Source organism: Arachis stenosperma, chromosome 3 (assembly GCF_014773155.1).
Source record: "Arachis stenosperma cultivar V10309 chromosome 3, arast.V10309.gnm1.PFL2, whole genome shotgun sequence".
NCBI lineage: Eukaryota > Viridiplantae > Streptophyta > Magnoliopsida > Fabales > Fabaceae > Arachis > Arachis stenosperma.
The window spans coordinates 136,224,619-136,247,822 of NC_080379.1; the positions used below are offsets into that span (position 1 = coordinate 136,224,619).

Sequence of the window (23,204 nt, forward strand, 5' to 3'; positions counted from 1 at the left end):
GTTTATCTACTTTGAATCGGATTAGTAAGAACCCTAAGCTTGAACTTTGTGTGATTGGAGATTAGCATTACCTAGCGGGTTCATGTGATTGTATAGAGTCCCTATTTAGAATTATTATCCTGTTGAGAATCCCGTAAGGGATGATGTTCTCACCCATTTTAAAAATTATTACTTTTCAAATACAGGTCCCAGTGCTTCTTAGTGAGCGGGAGGTTTATCTGGAAGGACAACGAAGAAGACCTTTTAATTTATTCTGATTTAATTCTAGACTCTCTCCTTCTTTTGGGAAATACTTATATTATGCACTTGTTTTGAAGACTTGCCTTTAGAGGCTTATGATGTATTTTGGAGAGATAGGTTATGTATATCCAACTGTTTTACTGTTGTAACTCTAACCGGCCTAATTTTCGTGGGCCGAGACTAGTTGATACTTATATATACTTATATATGTCTCTTTACTCTTATTCTTCCTTCGAGCTTTTAATTATTTACTGATAGCGAAAATTGTTGTCGGTCTAGATTTTTCTTCTTATAGAAAAGAATTACTTCGTCGTAAGCATAGCTCCAAACCAACAAACAACTCTCACATCAAATTGAATTTTGAGTTTTGTCACTTGTACAAACCCCAATGAAAATTAACCGAAGTATTTAGACTATGGGTCGTCTCACGAGGATTGCAATGAAGTGAATGATTATTGGCTATGAAGGAACAAAGGGGGTATGATTGATAAAGGGGCAAAGAAGTAAATGGACAAGAATTTAAATGACAAGAAGAGTAAATCAAGCAAGTAGCTAAAGAAAGTAAGTAATAAAGAGAGACATTCATGGCAAGAATTGAGATCATAGGCTTTCTATCCTAGTCATACAATGATTAATTCATCTTATTTAGTCAACTCCAACAAACGGAAGAAGGTATCATGTCATCTTCACATAGGGAGAATGTCAAACAAGACTAGTTAATCATGTCACAAATATAAACAAGAATTTATCTTATTTCGTCATCCCCAACATTGGAAGAAGGTGTAAGTTATCTTCCATGAGAGAAAGTCAAACAAGACTAGCTAATCTCAATCTAAATGTCCTAATCACCCACTAATTGAATTAGCAAGAGATTAGAGTCAACGGAAATCATACTAGCTAACAACTCTAGATCACCAACATAAGTTGGGTTTTCGTGACTCAAGATTGCTTAATTACTCTTTCCAAGCCAAGAATGCTCAAAATCTACTTTAACATCCAACCAAGCATTTTGTCAAACACTTGGAAGGCATAAAAAGAAAGCATGGTAAATTGCAAGGAAAGATAAAATCTAACAACTACCAATTGAAAGATAAGTGCATGTATACATAAAATAATAGACATATAGAATTAAACAAATCAAAGATTACAATCATAGAAAGAGAATAATGCACACAAGAATGAAATAAGTGGTTATATGATGTAACCACACAGTTAGGCTCAAATCTCACATGCTTGTGTTTTTAGCTCAAAAACATGATCCACAATTGTATAATTCAAGCAAGTTCTAAAAAAAATTTTTCAATCAATTGGGGTGCCCTATAGATAAAATTCTTGAAAAATTTCATTATTTTGACTAAGCTTAATATATACATATGCAATGCAAAAATAGAAAAAATGCAAATAAAAATCCTAAAAACCTAAAATGAAATGCAAAAGTGTTAGGATTAGAAATTTGTCACCCAAAATCGCCGATTGGTCGGACGACCTCCCCACACTTAAAAGTTTGCACCGTCCTCGGTGCATCCAAAGATGAGCAAGGGGGTACGGCGACCTTCCTAGTTGCCACCTCCAGCTGGTGGGTCAACCGGTTGCTGCATGTCCTTTTCCTGCTTCCATTGTTTTTATGATGACTTATCCTGAAAATAGAAAACAGGAGATAATAAGACAAGTAAATGCACAAGCAAGAAAGCATGGATTGTTGGAATAAGGTAATTCACTAGAATTGAGTGAGTGAATTAATGTGACATTGATGAAAAATAGGCGTGTGGGTTCTAACTTGCATGCGGTTTAGAACTCACACCCTAGTATTTAAAAATCATGTCACAATTATACAAAAGAAAACATGCACTTCACTCATTCTAGTGTGCTTGAGATACTTTAAAAGACTTGTAGGCTAAAACAACCCAACAAGTAGTGAAGAAGCATAAAAGCATTCAAGCAAAAATCAAGCAATTCTGAAATTGGATAGTGCATGGACAGTGATTGATGTGTAGGTAGACTTAGTGAACAAAATGGTATATAAAACTCACACAACAATCAATGACACATATTGAAGTTGCTGCAACACCTAAGTGACATAGAGGTGAAACACATGGATGCTATGGAATTTAAGAAAAAGAGGATAGAAGTGAAAATCAATCACATAGCAAGCATGGTCCACAAAGCTTTACAAAGCTCAAAAATATGTCACTAGGTAAGCTTTCGATCTAATTTCACAACTCTACAAATGCTTTTGAACTCTTGAGGTTGACTCTCGGGTGCCTTCAGAGTCTTTATTATAGTAGCTTTGTTTCCTTTAGATGTGTTTGTTTGCAATCTTTTGGAGTCTTCTTGGAATCGCAAGAGTGTTGGAACTTTTGCTGTCCGACCTCTTTTTTTATCGCCTTTTGTGTTTGTTTATTTTCCTACTTTGGTCAAAGTGACCTTTTGAGGTTAGCCTTGTTCAACTATTCTCTTTAGTATTCTCATAGAATACTTGTGAGGTCGTGGCTTTCTTTGGGTCGGGTTGTGTCCCTTTTAGCGCACGCCTTCTACTGTGTTGACTTCTTTCGTTGAATCTTTGAGTTATTTCTAGTAATCCATTTTCAGTTGGACCTCGCTGGGTCTCTTTTATGGATTTACTTTTTATAACTCTGTTGCTTTGTTTGGGCCGACTTCTTCACGTCGGTTCCTTCTAAAATATTTCTAGTAATCCATTTTTTTTCGTCAGGGCTGGCCAGGCCTCAACTTATGGATTATTTTTTATAACTTTTTGTCGCTTTGATTAGTCTGGTCCGACTTCTTCATTTCAGTCCAGTATTCTTCCCAAGTTATTTCTAGCAATCTATTTTTTCTCAGACCTCGTCAGGCCTCTTTCTATGGATTACTTTTTATAACTTTTGGTCACTTTGGTTGATTGGTCCGATTTGTTCATGTCGGTCCATCCTTAGTTATTTTTAGCAATCCATTTTTTGTTAGACCTTATCAGGCCTCTTTCTATAGATTACTTTTTATAACTTTTGTCGCTTTGGTGGTTTAGTCTGATTTTTTTCACGTCGATCCATCCCAAGTTATTTCTAGTAATTCATTTTTTAGTCAAGGCTGGCCAGGCCTCATCTTATGGATTAATTTTTATAACTTTGTCGACTTTGTCATGATCAGACGGTGAATTTCGTTTTCAGCTTGCCGACCTGTAGCTTTGCCTTGATCGAGCAGTGAATTTAGTTTTCACTTTGTTTGATCTTTGTCGAAATCAGATGATGAATTCGGTTTTCATCGTGGCTGGGCGGTGAACTTGTTTTTTACCTTGCCGACCTGTAGAGAGGCTTTGTAGGAAAAATCTGAAAAGCTTTATTCAAAGTAGACAAATAGGAAAAATATATGCATGTGGGTGCTTACCCTTGAGGCAATTTTACAGATCCTGGCTTGATGCTTCGTTAAAAAACCTTTTCAGGAAAAAGAGAGCATCTTGGCCTAAGACCTTTCATTACCTCCTAACTATAATACCTTCTTAAGTTGCAAGCGTGCCATGATCTTGGTAGCTCTCGCCCCTCGAGTTCGGACACCCTGTAGTAGCCTTTTCCAGTACCTCTGTGACTCGGTAGGGTCCTTTCCAGTTAGCTGCCAGCTTCCCCTCTCCAGGTCAACTTGTTCCTATATCATTTCGGATTAGGATAAGGTCGTTGTTGGCAAAACTTCGCTGTACTACCTTCCGATTGTATCTTGAGGCCAATCGATGTTTTAACGCCTCTTCCCTGATTCGAGCTTTTTCTCGGATTTCTGGAAGTAAGTCGATCTCTTCCCTTTGAAGTTGGGAGTTGGCGTCTTCATTGTAGAGGATCATTATGGGGGATCCTTCTTCGACTTCTATTGGGATCATTGCCTCCATTCCATAAGCCAGTCGGAAAGGTGATTCCTTTGTCGTAGAGTGGGAAGTTGTCCGATATACCCATAGGACTTGGGGGAGCTCTTCAGCCCAGGCTCCTTTTGCATCTTGTAATCTCCATTTTAACCCGGCTAATATGACTTTGTTGGCAGCTTCTGCTTGTCCATTAGCCTGCCGGTGCTCTATGGACGTAAATTGGTGCTTTATTTTTAACTTGGCTACCAACTTTCTAAAGCCTGTGTCTGTGAATTGAGTGCCATTGTCTGTGGTAATAGAGTAAGGAACCCCAAACCTTGTGACAATGTTTCTATATAGAAATTTCTGACTTCTTTGAGCAATGGCAATAGCGAGGGGCTTTGCTTCAATCCACTTTGTGAAATAGTCTACACTTACGATGAGGAACTTGACCTGTCTCGATCCTTGGGGGATCGATTCTTGGGGGAAGGGTGGTGGGCGAAATTGTGATCACTACAACTTCGCACAACTAACCAGCAAGTGCACTGGGTCGTCCAAGTAATAAACCTTACGCGAGTAAGGGTCGATCCCACGGAGATTGTTGGTATGAAGCAAGCTATGGTCACCTTGTAGATCTCAGTCAGGCAGACTCAAATGGGTATAGATGATGAATAAAGCATAAAGATAAAGATAGAGATACTTATGTATATCATTGGTGAGAGCTTCAGATAAGCGTATGAAGATGCCTTCCTTTCCGTCTCTCTGCTTTCCTACTGTCTTCATCCAATCCTTCTTACTCCTTTCCATGGCAAGCTTATGCAAGGGTTTCACCGTTGTTAGTGGCTACCTCCCATCCTCTCAGTGAAAATGTTCCTATGCTCTGTCACAGCATATGGCTAATCAGCTGTCGGTTCTCGGTCAGGCCGGAATAGAATCCAGTGATTCTTTTGCGTCTGTCACTAACGCCCCGCCTGCTAGGAGTTTGAAGCACGTCACAGTCATTCAATCATTGAATCCTACTCAGAATACCACAGACAAGGTTAGACCTTCCGGATTCTCTTGAATGCCGCCATCAGTTCCCGCCTATACCACGAAGACTCTGATCTCACGGAATGGCTGGCTCGTTTGTCAGGCGAGCACTCGGTTGTCAGGCGATCAACCATGCATCGTGTATCAGGAATCCAAGAGATAAACACTAGAGCCTTGTTGCTTGTAGAACAGAGTGGTTGTCAGTCACTTTGTTCATAAGTGAGAATGATGATGAGTGTCACGGATCATCACATTCATCAAGTTGAAGAACAAGTGATATCTTGGACAAAGAACAAGCGGAATTGAATAGAAGAACAAGTAATTGCATTAATACTCGAGGTTACAGCAGAGCTCCACACCTTAATCTATGGTGTGTAGAAACTCCACCGTTGAAAATACATAAGAACAAGGTCTAAGCATGGCCGAATGGCCAGCCTCCCAAATGATCTAAGATAGCATGAAACTCAAAGATAGCTACCAAGATGTCTAATACAATAGTAAAAGGTCCTATATATAGAAAACTAGTAGCCTAGGGTGTACAGAGATGAGTAAATGACATAAAAATCCACTTCTGGGCCCACTTGGTGTGTGCTTGGGCTGAGCAATGAAGCATTTTCGTGTAGAGACTCTTCTTGGAGTTAAACGCCAGCTTTTATGCCAGTTTGGGCGTTTAACTCCCATTTTGGTGCCAGTTACGGCGTTTAACGCTGGAATTCCTGAGGTGACTTTGAACGCCGGTTGGGCCATCAAATCTTGGGCAAAGTATGAACTATCATATATTGCTGGAAAGCCCATCTGTAGCTCCAGAAAATCCACTTCGAGTGCAGGGAGTCAGAATCCAACAGCATCTGCAGTCCTTTTCAGTCTCTGAATCAGATTTTTGCTCAGGTCCCTCAATTTCAGCCAGAAAATACCTGAAATCACAGAAAAACACAAACTCATAGTAAAGTCCAGAAAGTGAATTTTAACTAAAAACTAATAAAAATATACTAAAAACTAACTAGATCATACTAAAAACATACTAAAAACAAAGCCAAAAAGGGTACAATTATCCGCTCATCACAACACCAAACTTAAATTGTTGCTTGTCCCCAGCAACTGAAGATCAATAGGATAAAAAGAAGAGAATATGCAATGAACTCCAAAAATCTATGAAGATCAGTATTAATTAGATGAGCGGGGCTTTTAGCTTTTTGCCTCTGAACAGTTTTGGCATCTCACTCTATCCTTTGGAACTCAGAATGATTGGCTTCTTTAGGAACTCAGAATCCAGATAGTGTTATTGATTCTCCTAGTTAAGTATGATGATTCTTGAACACAGCTACTTATTGAGTCTTGGCTGTGGCCCAAAGCACTCTGTCTTCCAGTATTACCACCGGATACATACATGCCACAGACACATAGTTGGGTGAACCTTTTCAGATTGTGACTCAGCTTTGCTAAAGTCCTCAATTAGAGGTGTCCAGGGTTCTTAAGCACACTCTTATTGCCTTGGATCACAACTTTATTTCTTTCTTTTTCTTTCTTTTTCTCTTTCTTTTTCATTTTTTTTTTTCGCTTGCCCCTTTTTTTTTCTATTCACTGCTTTTTCTTGCTTCAAGAATCATTTTTATGATTTTTCAGATCCTCAGTAACATGTCTCCTTTTTCATCATTCTTTCAAGAGCCAACATTCATGAACCACAAATTCAAAAGACATATGCACTGTTTAAGCATACATTCAGAAAACAAAAGTGTTGCCACCACATCAAAATAATTAAACTGCTATAAAATTCAAATTCATGCAATTCTTTTCCTTTTCAATTAAGAACATTTGTTTAAGAAAGGTGATGGATTCATAGGACACTCATAACTTTAAGGCATAGACACTAATGATCATAAGACACAAATATAGATAAACATAAGCACTAAAATTCGAAAAACAAGAAAATAAAGAACAAGGAGATTAAAGACGGGTCCACCTTAGTGATGGCGGCTTGTTCTCCTCTTGAAGGTCTTATGGATGCTTGAGCTCCTCAATGTCTCTTCCTTGTCTTTGTTGCTCCTCTCTCATGAGTCTTTGATCTTCTCTAATTTCATGGAGGAGGATGGAATGTTCTTGGTGCTCCACCCTTAGTTGTCCCATGTTGGAACTCAATTCTCCTAGGGAGGTGTTTAGTTGCTCCCAATAGTCTTGTGGAGGAAAGTGCATCCCTTGAGGTATCTCAGGGATCTCATGATGAGAGGGGTCTCTTGTTTGCTCCATCCTTTTCTTGGTAATGGGCTTGTCCTCATCAATAAGGACATCTCCCTCTATGTCAACTCCAACTGAATAACAGAGGTGACAAATGAGATGAGGAAAGGCTAACCTTGCTAAGGTAGAGGACTTGTCCGCCACCTTATAGAGTTCTTGGGCTATAACCTCATGAACTTCCACTTCTTCTCCAATCATGATGCTATGGATCATGATGGCCCGGTCTAGAGTAACTTCGGACCGGTTGCTAGTGGGAATGATTGAGCGTTGGATAAACTCCAACCATCCTCTAGCCACTGGTTTGAGGTCATGCCTTCTCAATTGAACCGGCTTCCCTCTTGAATCTCTCTTCCATTGTGCGCCCTCTTCACATATGACTGTGAGGACTTGGTCCAACCTTTGATCAAAGTTGACCCTTCTAGTGTAAGGATGTTCATCTCCTTGCATCATGGGCAAGTTGAATGCTAACCTTACATTTTCCGGACTGAAATCCAAGTATTTCCCCCGAACCATAGTAAGCCAATTCTTTGGATCCGGGTTCACACTTTGATCATGGTTCTTGTGATCATGCATTGGCATAGAACTCTTGAACCATCAAGATTCCGACTTGTTGAATGGGGTTGGTAAGAACTTCCCAACCTCTTCTTCGAATCTCATGTCGGATCTCCGGATATTCACTCTTTTTGAGTGAAAAAGGGACCTCGGGGATCACCTTCTTCAAGGCCACAACTTCATAGAAGTGGTCTTGATGCAACCCTGAGATGAATCTCTCCATCTCCCATGACTCGGAGGTGGAAGCTTTTGCCTTCCCTTTCCTCTTTCTAGAGGTTTTTCCGCCTTGGATGCCATAAATGGTTATGGAAAAACAAGAAGGGAGTGGCTTAGTGTTCGGCCAAAGAGGGAGAGAAGTGGTGTTTAGGTTGTGAAAGTGGTTTGAATTTGAAGGGTGAGGTAGGTGGGGTTTTATGAAGGATGGATGTGAGTGGTGAAGAGAAAGATGGGATTTGATAGGTGAAGGGTTTTTTGGGGAAGAAGAGTTGAGGTGATTGATGAATGGGTGAAGAAGAGAGATAGAGTGGTGGGTTGGTGGGATCCTGGGGTCCACAGATCCTGTGGTGTCAGGAAAAGTCATCCCTGCACCAAATGGCATTCAAAATCACGTTTTGAACCCATTTCTGGCGTTAAACGCCGGGTGGTGCCATTCCTGCGTTTAACGCCAGGTTCTTGCCCTTTTCTGGCGTTTAACGCCAGTCTGGTGCCCCCTTTCTGGCGTTAAACGCCCAGAATGGTGCCAGACTGGGCGTTAAACGCCCAACTGCTAGCCTCACTGGCGTTTAAACGCCAGTGGGTTCTTCCTCCAGGGTGTGCTATTTTTCTTCCTGTTTTTCATTCTGTTTTTGTTTTTTCAATTGATTTTGTGTCTTCTTATGATCATCAACCTACAAAATAACAAAAAATAACAAAAAAATAGATAAATATAACATTGGGTTGCCTCCCAACAAGCGCTTTTTAATGTCAGTAGCTTGACAGAGGGCTCTCAGGGAGCCTCACAGATACTCAGAGCAATGTTGGAACCTCCCAACACCAAACTTAGAGTTTGAATGTGGGGGTTCAACACCAAACTTAGAGTTTGGTTGTGGCCTCCCAACGCCAAACTTAGAGTTTGACTATGGGGGCTCTGTTTGACTCTGATTTGAGAGAAGCTCTTCATGCTTCTTCTCCATGGTGACAGAGGGATATCCTTGAGCCTTAAACACAAAGGATTCTTCATTCACTTGAATGATCAGTTCACCTCTATCAACATCAATCACAGCCTTTGCTGTGGCTAGGAAGGGTCTGCCAAGGATGATGGATTCATCCATGCACTTCCCAGTCTCTAGGACTATGAAATCAGTAGGGATGTAATGGTCCTCAATCTTCACCAAAACATCCTCTACAAGTCCATGAGCTTGTTTTCTTGAGTTGTCTACCATCTCTAGTGAGATTCTTGCAGCTTGTACCTCAAAGATCCCTAGCTTCTCCATTACAGAGAGAGGCATGAGGTTTACACTTGACCCTAAGTCACACAGAGCCTTCTTGAAAGTCATGGTGCCTATGGTACAAGGTATTGAAAACTTCCCAGGATCTTGTTTCTTTTGAGGTAATTTCTGCCTAGACAAGTCATCTAGTTCTTTGGTGAGCAAAGGGGGTTCATTCTCCCAAGTCTCATTTCCAAATAACTTGTCATTTAGCTTCATGATTGCTCCAAGGTATTTAGCAACTTGCTCTTTAGTGACATACTCATCCTCTTCAGAGGAAGAATACTCATCAGAGCTCATGAATGGCAGAAGTAAGTCCAATGGAATCTCTATGGTCTCATTTTGAGCCTCAGATTCCCATGGTTCCTCATTAGGGAACTCATTGGAGGTCAGTGCACGCCCATTGAGGTCTTCCTCAGTGGCGTTCACTTCCTCTCCCTCCTCTCCAGATTCGGCCATGGTTATGGCTTTGCACTCTCCTTTTGGATTTTCTTCTGTATTACTTGGGAGAGTACTAGGAGGGAGTTCAGTAACTTTCTTGCTCAGCTGTCCCACTTGTGCCTCCAAATTCCTAATGGAGGACCTTGTTTCAGTCATGAAACTTTGAGTGGTTTTGATTAGATCAGAGACCATGGTTGCTAAGTCAGAGGGGTTCTGCTTAGAATTCTCTGTCTGTTGCTGAGAAGATGATGGAAAAGGCTTGCCATTGCTAAACCTGTTTCTTCCACCATTGTTGTTGTTGAAACCTTGTTGAGGTTTCTCTTGATTCTTCCATGAGAAATTTGGGTGATTTCTCCATGAAGAATTATAGGTGTTTCCATAGGGTTCTCCTAGGTAATTCACCTCTTCCATTGAAGGTTCTCAAGATCATAGGCTTCTTCTTCAGATGAAGCATCCTTAGTACTGCTTGGTGCATTTTGCATTCCAGACAGACTTTGAGAATCAAATTGACTTGTTGAGTCAATATCTGTTCTGAGCCAAAATGGCATTCAGAGCATCAATCTCAAGAACTCCTTTCTTCTGACTTGTCCCATTGTTCACAGGATTCCTTTCAGAAGTGTACATGAATTGGTTATTTGCAACCATTTCAATGAGTTCTTGAGCCTCTGTAGGCGTCTTCTTCAGATGAAGAGATCCTCCAGCAGAGCTATCCAAAGACTCTTGGATAGTTCAGAGAGACCATCATAGAAAATACCTATGATGCTCCATTCAGAAAGCATGTCAGAAGGACATTTTCTGATCAATTGTTTGTATCTTTCCCAAGCTTCATAGAGGGATTCTCCATCCTTCTGTCTGAAGGTTTGGACTTCCACTCTAAGCTTACTCAATTTTGAGGTGGAAAGAACTTTGCCAAGAAGGCATTGACTAGCTTTTCCCATGAGTCCAGGCTTTCTTTAGGTTGAGAGTCCAACCATGTCCTAGCTCTATCTCTTACAGCAAAAGGGAATAGCATAAGTCTGTAGACCTCAGGGTCTACCCCATTAGTCTTGACTGTGTCACAAATTTGCAAGAACTCAGCTAAAAACTGATGAGGATCTTCCAATGGAAGTCCATGGAACTTGCAATTCTGTTGCATTAGAGAAACTAATTGAGGCTTAAGCTCAAAGTTGTTTGCTCCAATGGCAGGGATAGAGATGCTTCTCCCATAGAAGTCGGGAGTAGGTGCAGTAAAGTCACCCAGCACCTTCCTTGCATTGTTGGCATTGTTGTTGTTTTCGGCTGCCATGTGTTCTTCTTCTTTGAAGAATTCGGTCAGGTCCTCTACAGAGAATTGTGCTTTAGCTTCTCTTAGTTTTCGCTTCAAGGTCCTTTCAGGATCAGGGTCAGCTTCAACAAGAATGCTTTTGTCTTTGCTCCTGCTCATATGAAAGAGAAAAGAACAAGAAAATATGGAATCCTCTATGTCACAGTATAGAGATTCCTTGAGGTGTCAGAGGAAAAGAAAAATAGAAGGAAGAAGGAGAAGAATTCGAACTTAATTAGATAGAGTTCGAATTGTGCATTGAGAAGGAGTGATACTCCATAAATAGAAGGATGTGAGAAGAGAGGAAGAAATTTTCGAAAATCAAGTGAAATATTTTGAAAACATTTTTTAAAAAAAATTAATTAATTTTCGAAAATCAAGAGTGGAAAAGGAATCAAGTAATTTTTGAAAAAGATTTTTGAAATTAGAAATCAAAAAGATATGATTAAAAACTGTTTTGAAAAAGATGTGATTAAAAAGATACGATAAGAAATTATGCTTTTAAAAAGATATGATTGAAAAGATATGATTTGAAAACAATTTAAAAAGATTTGATTTTAAAAATTAATGACTTGCCTAACAAGAAAAGATATGATTCAAACATTAAACCTTTCTCAACAGAAAAGGCAACATACTTGAGATGTTCAATCAAATCATTAATTGTTAGTAAGTATCTTTGAAAAAGGAAAGAAATTGATTTTGAAAACATTTGATTGAAGAGATATGATTTGAAAAAGATTTGATTTTGAAAAACTTTGAAAACTTGAAAAAAATTGATTTTGAAAACAAAATCCTCCCCCTTGTGCCATCCTGGCGTTAAACGCCCAGAATGGTATCCATTCTGGCGTTTAACGCCCAAAATGCTACCTTTTTGGGCGTTAAACGCCCAACCAGGTACCCTGGCTGGCGTTTAAACGCCAGTCTGTCCTTCTTCACTGGGCGTTCTGAACGCCCAGCTTTTTCTGTGTAATTCCTCTGCTGCATGTTCTGAATCTTCAGTCCCCTGTACTATTGACTTGAAAATAGAACCAAGATCAAGGCATGCAAGACACCAAACTTAAGATTAGACACTAGACTCAAACAAGAAACATAAAATCTTTTTTTTGGTTTTTATGGTTTTGTAATTTTTTTTTTTTCGAAAATTATATGAAAATAGAAAATGAAGGTTTCAGAATTCTCAATTTGAATTCCAAGAATCATTGCAATGCTAGTCTAAGACTCCGGTCCAGGAATTAGACATGGCTTCACAGCCAGCCAAGCTTCCAAAGAAAGCTTCGGTCCAAAACACTAGACATGGCCAATGGCCAGCCAAGCCTTAGCAGATCATTGCTCCAATGGCAAGATTGATGGAAATCAACAAGCTATTGTGATGATCAGTTGAAACCTCGGTCCAACAAGATTAGACATGGCTTCTCAGCCAGCCAGACTTCAACAGATCATCATGAAACACTAGAATTTATTCTTAAGAACTCTGAAGAAAAATACCTAATCTAAGCAACAAGATGAATCGTCGGTTGTCCAAACTCAAACAATCCCCGGCAACGGCGCCAAAAACTTGGTGCTGTTGCCGGATTTTGGCACTGATGTCACCGGACCAAAAGCTTGCTCAAAACTTGAACAATCCCCGGCAACGGCACCAAAAACTTGGTGGGCGAAATTGTGATCACTACAACTTCGCACAACTAACCAGCAAGTGCACTGGGTCGTCCAAGTAATAAACCTTACGCGAGTAAGGGTCGATCCCACGGAGATTGTTGGTATGAAGCAAGGTATGGTCACCTTGTAGATCTCAGTCAGGCAGACTCAAATGGGTATAGATGATGAATAAAGCATAAAGATAAAGATAGAGATACTTATGTATATCATTGGTGAGAGCTTCAGATAAGCGTATGAAGATGCCTTCCCTTCCGTCTCTCTGCTTTCCTACTGTCTTCATCCAATCCTTCTTACTCCTTTCCATGGCAAGCTTATGCAAGGGTTTCACCGTTGTCAGTGGCTACCTCCCATCCTCTCAGTGAAAATGTTCCTATGCTCTGTCACAGCATATGGCTAATCAGCTGTCGGTTCTCGGTCAGGCCGGAATAGAATCCAGTGATTCTTTTGCGTCTGTCACTAACGCCCCGCCTGCTAGGAGTTTGAAGCACGTCACAGTCATTCAATCATTGAATCCTACTCAGAATACCACAGACAAGGTTAGACCTTCCGGATTCTCTTGAATGCCGCCATCAGTTCTCGCCTATACCACGAAGACTCTGATCTCACGGAATGGCTGGCTCGTTTGTCAGGCGAGCACTCGGTTGTCAGGCGATCAACCATGCATCGTGTATCAGGAATCCAAGAGATAAACACTAGAGCCTTGTTGCTTGTAGAACAGAGTGGTTGTCAGTCACTTTGTTCATAAGTGAGAATGATGATGAGTGTCACGGATCATCACATTCATCAAGTTGAAGAACAAGTGATATCTTGGACAAAGAACAAGCGGAATTGAATAGAAGAACAATAGTAATTGCATTAATACTCGAGGTACAGCAGAGCTCCACACCTTAATCTATGGTGTGTAGAAACTCAACCGTTGAAAATACATAAGAACAAGGTCTAGGCATGGCCGAATGGCCAGCCTCCCAAATGATCTAAGATAGCATGAAACTCAAAGATAGCTACCAAGATGTCTAATACAATAGTAAAAGGTCCTATATATAGAAAACTAGTAGCCTAGGGTGTACAGAGATGAGTAAATGACATAAAAATCCACTTCCGGACCCACTTGGTGTGTGCTTGGGCTGAGCAATGAAGCATTTTCGTGTAGAAACTCTTCTTGGAGTTAAACGCCAGCTTTTATGCCAGTTTGGGCGTTTAACTCCCATTTTGGTGCCAGTTCCGGCGTTTAACGCTGGAATTCCTGAGGGTGACTTTGAACGCCGGTTTGGGCCATCAAATATTGGGCAAAGTATGGACTATCATATATTGCTGGAAAGCCCAGGATGTCTACTTTCCAACGCCGTTGAGAGCGCGCCAATTGGGCTTCTGTAGCTCCAGAAAATTCACTTCGAGTGCAGGGAGGTCAGAATCCAACAGCATCTGCAGTCCTTTTCAGTCTTTGAATCAGATTTTTGCTCAGGTCCCTCAATTTCAGCCAGAAAATACCTGAAATCACAGAAAAACACACAAACTCATAGTAAAGCCCAGAAAAGTGAATTTTAACTAAAAACTAATAAAAATATACTAAAAACTAACTAGATCATACTAAAAACATACTAAAAACAATGCCAAAAAGGGTACAAATTATCCGCTCATCAAAGGGGCCGAAGAGGTCGAGTCCCCATTTCGCAAATGGCCAGGGTGAGGTTACACTGATGAGCTCCTCTGGTGGGGCGATGTGGAAATTAGCATGTTTCTGACATGGCGGGCATGTCTTTATGAACTCTGTTGCTTCTTTTCGCAAAGTCGGCCAAAAGAATCCGGCTCGGAGTACTTTTTGGTGAAGGCTCGTGCCCCGAGATAATTGCCACAGATGCCACTGTGTACTTCTTCTAAAACTTCTTTTGTGTTGGAGGTCGGCACACATTTTAACAGTGGTGTTGAAATCCCTCTCTTGTATAGAGTATTGTTTATGATGGTGTAGTATTGTGCTTCCCGTTTTAATCTCTTTGCCTCCTTCTTATCTGTAGGGAGTGTCTCTGTTTTGAGGTAGTTAATTATGGGAGTCATCCATCCTTGATCCATACCTGTTATGGCTAGGACCTTTTCTTCTTCCAAGATTGACGGGTTCTGCAGTATTTCCTGGATGAGGCTCTTATTATTGCCCCCTGACTTGGTGTTGGCTAGTTTGGAGAGTGCATCAGTCCGAACATTCTGTTTTCGAGATATGTGGCGGACCTCATATTCCCTGAGTTGTCCGAGCTGTTCCCTGGTTTTGTCCAAGTACTTTTTCATGGTAGGGTCCTTAGCTTGGTAGTTTCCTGCTATTTGTGAGGTGACTACTTGTGAGTCACTGAAGATGATAAGCTTTTGAGCTCCAACCTCCTTAGCCAGCTTCAAACTAGCTAGTAGTGCCTCGTATTTGGCCTGGTTGTTTGAAGCAGGGAACCCGAATTTGATGGAGAGTTTGAGTTGGGTTCCCTGATCGCTTGCTATTATCACACCTGCACCACTTCCAATTTTGTTTGAAGAGCCGTCTACATAGAGATTCCATTCTGTAAGAGTTCCCAGAGTGTTAGTGTACTCAACAATGAAGTCGGCCAAATATTGGGACTTGATGACCGTCCGAGATTCATATTGAAGATCAAACTTAGATAGCTCGACTGCCCACTGTAGAATTCTTCCAGCTAAGTCTGTCTTTTGTAGAATGCCTTTCATGGGCTGGTTAGTCCGAACTTTGATGGTGTGAGCTTGAAAGTAGGGGCGAAGTCATCGAGAAGTTAGTATGAGAGCGTAGGCAAACTTCTCTATCTTTTGATAGTTTAGTTCGGCCCCTTGTAGGGCTTTGCTGTTGAAGTAGATGGGTTGTTGCCCAGTTTCGTCTTTTCTGATCAGTGCTGATGCTATTGTCCGACTTCCCACTGCGAGGTATAGTACAAGTGGTTCTTCTTCCCTGGGTCGGGTAAGAATAGGCAGTTGTCCCAGAAACGTTTTGAAGTCCTGGAAAGCCTGCTCGCACTCGGCTGTTGATGAGCGGATAATTTATACGCTTTTTGGCATTGTTTTTATATAGTTTTTAGTAAGTTTGAGCTACTTTTAGGGATGTTTTCATTAGTTTTTATGTTAAATTCACATTTCTGGACTTTACTATGAGTTTGTGTGTTTTTCTGTGATTTCAGGTAAATTCTGACTGAAATTGAGGGATTTGAGCAAAACTCTGAAAAAGGCTGACAAAAGGACTGCTGATGCTGTTGGATTCTGACCTCCCTGCACTCGAAATGGATTTTCTGGAGCTACAGAACTCCAATTGGCGCGCTCTCAACGGCGTTGGAAAGTAGACATCCAGGGCTTTCCAGCAATATATAATAGTCCATACTTTATTCGAAGAATGACGACGCAAACTGGCGTTGAACGCCAAGTACACGCTCCTTTCTGGAGTTAAACGCCAGAAAAACGTCATAATCCGGAGTTGAACGCCCAAAGCACATCATAACTCGAAATTCAACTCCAAGAGGAGCCTCTGCTCGTGGATAAATCAAGCTCAGCCCAAGCACACACCAAGTGGGCCCCGGAAGTGGATTTATGCATCAATTACTTACTCATGTAAACCCTAGGAGCTAGTTTATTATAAATAGGATGATTTACTAATGTATCAATCATCTTTTGATCTCAGTTTTGTTTTATTCTTCATCTTAGGAGATCATTGATCACGTGGAGAGGGCTGGCCATTCGGCCATGCCTGAACCTCTTGCTTATGTATTTTCAACGGTGGAGTTCCTGCACACCATAGATTAAGGGTGTGGAGCTCTGCTGTACCTCAAAGATTAATGAAGTTCTATTTTCTTTTATTCAATTCTCTATCTTATTCTTATTCCAAGATATTCATTCGTACTCAAGAACATGATGAATGTGATGAGCTAATAACTCTCATCATCATTCTCACTTATGAACGCGCGTGATTGACAACCACTTCGTTCTGCGTGTAACAAGGCTTGAATGTATATCTCTTAGATTCCCCAACAGAATCTTCGTGGTATAAGCAAGATAGATGGCGGCATTCATCTAGATCCGGAAAGTCCAACCTTGTCTGTGGTGTTCCGAGTAGGATCCTGGGAATCCGGAAAGTCTCACCTTGTCTGTGGTATTCCGAGTAGGATTCCGTTCATGAATGACTGTGACGTGCTTCAAACTTTAACCTGCTGGGCGTTAGTGACAAACGCAAAAGAGGGATTCTATTCCAGTAGGAGCGGGAACCAACCGGTGATTGGCCGTACTGTGACAGAGTGCGTGCATAGCTTTCACTGCGAGGATGGGATGTAGCTATCAACCATGGGTGATGCCTCCAGACTGGTTAGCTGTGCGAGTGACAGCCGTGCAGGTTATTTCCCCGAGAGGAATGAAAGTAGCCACAGCTGATAGTGAACCCCTATACAAAGCTTGCCATGGAGAGGAGTAAGAAGGATTGGGTAGAAGGAATAGGAGAGCAGGCGTCCTAGAGCTCTACAGCACCTCCATTCCGCTTATCTGAAATTCCTACCAATGAATCTGCATAAGTATCTCTATCCCTTTTATTATTCCTTTTTATTAGAACAATCCAATTATCACTATTACAAATGTTCAATCCGCCTAACTGGGATTTGCAAGGTGACCATAGCTTGCTTCATACCAACAATCTCTGTGGATTCGACCCTTACTCACGTAAGGTATTACTTGGACGACCCAGTACACTTGCTGGTTAGTTGAACGGAGTTGTGAATTCCACCAGAGCCATAATTAGAACATTGATCACAAATGATACAAGAATTTGAATCACAATTTCGTCCACCAAGTTTTTGGCGCCGTTGCCGGGGATTGTTCGAGTATGGACAACTGACGGTTCATCTTGTTGCTCAGATTAGGTAATTTTCTTTTCAAAAATCTTTTTCAAAAATTTTTCTTTTATTTTTCGTTTTTACAAACTTTATTTTCGAAAATAATTAATAAAAATCCAAAAAAATTAGAAAATCATAAAAATTAAAAATATTTTGTGTTTCTTGTTTGAGTCTTGAGTCAATTTTTAAGTTTGGTGTCAATTGCATGCTTTAAAAATTTTTCTTGCATTTTTTCGAAAATCCCATGCATTCATAGTGTTCTTCATGATCTTCAAGTTGTTCTTGACAAGTCTTCTTGTTTGATCTTGATGATTTCTTGTTTTGTGTCTTTTCTTGTTTTTCATGTGCATTTTTGCATTCATATTTTCCATGCATTAAAGATTTCTAAGTTTAGTGTCTTGCATGTTTTCTTTGCATCAAAAATTTTTCAAAATTATGTTCTTGATGTTCATCATGATCTTCAAAGTGTTCTTGGTGTTCATCTTGACATTCATAGCATTCTTGCATGTATTCATTATTTTGATCTAAAAATTTCATGCATAAAAGTATTTTTGTTGTTTTTCTCTTTCATAATTTAAAAAAATTCAAAAAGTCAAAAATATCTTTTCCTTATTTCCCTCCAAGATTTCGAAATTTTGGGTTGACTTGGTCAAAAATTTTCAAAATTAGTTGTTTCTTACAAGTCAAGTCAAAATTTCAATTTTAAAAATCTTATCTTTTCAAAATCTTTTTCAAAAATCATCTTTTTCATTTTTTTATAAATTTCGAAAATTTCAAAATTATTTTTCAAAATATTTTCAAAATCTTTTTCTTATCTTTATATGTAATTTTCGAAAATTAGCTAACAATTAATGTGATTGGTTCAAAAATTTGAAGTTTGTTACTTTCTTGTTAAGAAAGGTTCAATCTTTAAGTTCTAGAATCTTATCTTGTAGTTTCTTGTTAGTTAAGTAATTTTAAAAATTAAATCTTTTTCAAAAATATCTTTTTCTTAAAACTTTTATCTTATCTCTTTATCTTATTCTTTTTAAAATTTTATCTTTTTCAAAATTTGATTTTAAAATATCTTATCTAACTTACTATCTTCTTATCTTTTTCAATTTTGATTTCAAATCTTTTTCAATCAACTAACTAACTTGTTGTTTGTTTCTTATCTTTTTCAAAACTACCTAACTACTTTTCCCTCCTCTATTTTCGAAAATATTTCTTCCCTTTTTCAAAAATTCTTTTTAATTAATTAATTGTTTTAAATTTTAATTTTATTTTATCTCTAATTTTCGAAAATCACTAACTCCTTTTCAAAAATTGTTTTCGAATTCTCTCTTCTCTTTTCTTCCTCTATTTAATTAATTAATTACTAACACTTCTTTGCACCTCTCTTCTTCTAAAAACCGAACCTCCTTCCTCATTCTTCTACCTCTTTCTTTTTCTACTAACATAAAGGAATCTCTATACTGTGACATAGAGGATTCCTTTTTCTTTTCTTGTTCTCTTCTCTTTCATATGAGCAGGAACAAGGATAAAGGCACTCTTGTTGAAATTGATCCAGAACCTGAAAGGACTCTGAAGAGAAAATTAAGAGAAGCTAAATTACAACAATCCAGAAACAACCTTTCAGAAACATTAGCACAAGAGGTGATGGCCGAAAATTATAATAATAATGCAAGGAGAATGCTTGGTGACTTCACAAAGCCAACATCCAAGTTTGATGGAAGAAGCATCTCCATTCCTGCCATTGGAGCCAATGATTTTGAGCTTAAGCCTCAACTAGTTGCTTTAATGCAACAAAACTGCAAGTTTTATGGGCTTCCATCTGAAGATCCCTATCAGTTTTTAACTGAGTTCTTGCAGATCTGTGACACTGTAAAGACAAATGGAGTTAATCCAGAAGTCTACAGACTCTTGCTTTTCCCTTTTGCTGTAAGAGACAGAGCTAGAGTATGGTTGGATTCTCAACCCAAGGATAGCCTGGACTCATGGGATAAGCTTGTCACTGCATTCTTAGATAAGTTCTTTCCTCCTCAAAAGCTGAGCAAGCTGAGAGTGGATGTTCAAACCTTCAAACAAAAAGATGGTGAATCCCTCTATGAAGCTTGGGAAAGATACAAGCAGCTGACCAAGAGATGTCCATCTGACATGTTTTCTGAATGGACCATATTAGATATATTCTATTATGGTCTCTCTGAATTTTCGAAAATGTCATTGGACCACTCTGCAGGTGGATCTATTCACCTGAAGAAAACGCCTGAAGAGGCTCAAGAACTCATTGACATGGTTGCAAACAACCAGTTCATGTATACTTCTGAGAGGAATTCCGTGAACAATGGGGTACCTCAGAAGAAAGGAGTTCTTGAAATTGATGCTCTGAATGCCATATTGGCTCAGAACAAAGTGTTGACTCAACAGGTCAACATGATCTCTCAGAATCTGAATGGATTGCAACATGCATCCAACAGTAATAGAGAGGCAGCTTCTGAAAAAGCTTATGATCCTGAAAACCCTGCCATGGCAGAGGTTAATTACTTAGGTGAACCTTATGGAAACACCTATAACCCAACATGGAGAAATCATCCGAATTTCTCATGGAAGGATCAACAAAAACCTCAACAAGGTTTTAACAATGGTGGACGTGCAAGGCTGAATAATAGTAAGCCATATCCATCATCTTCTCAGCAACAGACAGAGAACTCTGAACAAAATAATTCTAATTTAGCCAACATAGTCTCTGATCTGTCAAAGGCCACTTTCAGTTTCATGAATGAAACCAGATCTTCCATTAGAAATCTGGAAGCACAAGTGGGCCAGCTGAGTAGGAAAGTTATTGAAACTCCTCCCAGTATTCTCCCAAGCAATACAGAAGAGAATCCAAAAGGAGAGTGCAAGGCCATTGATTTAATCAAAGTGACCGAATGCACTAGGGAGGAGGAGGACGAAAATCCTAAGGAGAAAGACCTCCTGGGACGTCCTTCAAGCATGAAGGAGTTTCCTATTAAGGATCCAGAGGAATCTGAGGCTCATCTAGAGACCATAGAGATCCCATTAAATCTCCTTCTGCCATTCATGAGCTCTGAAGAATATTCATCCTCTGAAGAGGATGAAGATGTGATTGGAGAGCAAGCTGCTCTATATTTAGGAGCTATCATGAAGCTGAATGCCAAACTGTTTGGTAATGAGACTTGGGAAAGTAAACCTCCCTTACTCATTAGTGAACTAGACACTTGGATTCAGAAAACTCTACCTCAAAAGAAACAAGATCCTGGCAAGTTCCTAATACCTTGTACCATTGGCACCATGAGCTTTGAAAAAGCTCTATGTGATCTGGGGTCAGGGATAAATCTTATGCCACTCTCTGTAATGGAGAAGATGGGGATCATTGAGGTACAACCTGCCTTGTTCTCATTACAATTGGCAGATAAGTCCATAAGACAAGCTTATGGATTAGTAGAGGACGTGCTAGTAAAGGTTGAAGGCCTTTACATCCCTACTGATTTCATAATCCTAGATACTAGGAAGAAAGATGATGAATGCATCATCCTAGGAAGACCTTTCCTAGCCACAGCAGGAGCTGTGATAGATGTCAACAGAGGTGAGTTAGTCCTTCAATTGAATGGGGACTACCTTGTGTTTCAAGCACATGGCCATCCCTCTATGACAAAAGAGAGTAAGCATGAAGAGCTTCTCTCAGTTCAGAGTCAAGAAGAGCCTCCACAGTTAAACTCTAAGTTTGGTGTTGTGAGGCCACAACCAAACTCTAAGTTTGGTGTTCAAACCCCATATCCAAACTCTAAGTTTGGTGTTGGGAACACTACACACTAAATTGACCTGATCACCTTGTGGCTCCATGAGAGCCACTGTCAAGCTATTGACATTAAAGAAGCGCTTGTTGGGAGGCAACCCAATTTTATTCATCTAATTTTATTTTATTTTGTTTCTTTGTTATTTTTGTGTTTTATTAGGTACATGATCATGAGGAGTCACAAAAAAATCAAAAAAATTAAAAACAGAGTCAAAAACAGAAGAAAAAATTTTTTCACCCTGGAGGCGCACAGGCTGGCGTTCAACGCCCAGAAGGAGCATCTTTCTGGCGTTCAACGCCAGAACAGAGCATCTTTCTGGCGTTGAACGCCCAAACAAGCAACAACCTGGCGTTTAACGCCAGGATGCGCACACAGAGGACAATCTGGCGCTGAACGCCAGAAACAAGCATGAAACTGGCGTTCAACGCCAGAATCATGCATAACATGGGCGTTTAACGCCCAGAACTAGCATCAATGGGCGTTTGAACGCCAGAATGATGCATCAAGGCATGTTACATGCCTATATGGTGAAAGAATGGTATTTGTTTTCACCTCAGGATCTGTGGACCCCACAGGATCCTCACCTCAGGATCTGTGGACCCCACAGGATCCCCACCTACCACATTCCTTTTAATCCTAATCACACTCTTCTAATCCAAATCTCATTCTCAATGTCACACTTCCCAAAAACCTTCACCTATCACCTCAATTCCTCTTCCCAATTACCCCATTCACCATTCACATCATACCCCTCTTCCCCATACACCCCACCTACCCCATGGCCGAACCTATACCCTCCCCCCTCCCTATAAATACCCTTCTTTTCTTTTACATTTTCACACAACACAACCCACATTCTCCCACATAACCGAACCCTCTCTTCTCCCTCTCTCCATATTTTCTTCTTCTTCTTCTACTCTTCTTTTCTTTTTGCTTGGGGACAAGCAAATTTTAAGTTTGGTGTGGTAAAAAGCCTAAGCTTTTTGATTTTCATTCACCATCAATGGCACCCAAGACCGGAATTTCCTCAAGAAAAGGGAAAGGGAAAGCAAAAGCTTCCACTTCCGAGTCATGGGAGAAAGAGAGATTTATCTCCAAAAGCCATCAAGACCACTTCTATGATGTTGTGGCAAAGAAGAAAGTGATCCATGAGGTCCCTTTCAAACTCAAGAAGAATGAGTATCCGGAAATCCGACTTGAAATTCAAAGAAGAGGTTGGGAAGTCATAGCCAACCCCATACAACAAGTTGGAATTTTAATGGTTCAAGAGTTCTATGCCAATGCATGGATCACTAGAAACCATAACCAAGGTATGAACCCAAGTCCGAAAAACTATATCACCATGGTTAGGGGGAAATACTTGGATTTTAGTCCGGAGAATGTGAGGTTGGCGTTTCATTTGCCTATGATGCAAGGTGATGAACACCCCTACACTAGAAGGGTCAACTTTGATCAAAGGTTGGACCAAGTCCTTAGGGACATTTGTGTGGAAGGCGCCCAATGGAGAGTTGACTCCAAAGGCAAGCCAGTCCAACTAAGAAGACTGGACCTCAAGCCTGTAGCTAGAGGATGGTTGGAGTTCATTCAAAGATCCATCATCCCCACAAGCAACCGATCTGAAGTTACTGTGGATCGGGCCATCATGGTTCATAGCATCATGATTGGTGAAGAAGTAGAGGTTCATGAAGTCATAGCCAATGAACTCTACAAAATAGCTGACAAACCTTCATACATGGCACGGCTAGCATTCCCTCACCTCATATGCCATCTATGTTATTCAGCCGGAGTTATCATAGATGGAGATGCCTCCATAGA

At 40.1% G+C, this 23,204-nt stretch overlaps 1 non-coding gene across 1 annotated transcript; it reads left to right on the forward strand.

Moving 5' to 3' along the window:
• Positions 1-10,553: 10,553 nt before the first annotated feature.
• On the forward strand, positions 10,554-10,661 carry LOC130972686 (small nucleolar RNA R71). The gene has a single exon (XR_009083850.1). It is a non-coding gene; the product is annotated as a small nucleolar RNA R71 (small nucleolar RNA).
• The last annotated feature ends 12,543 nt before the right edge of the window (positions 10,662-23,204 follow it).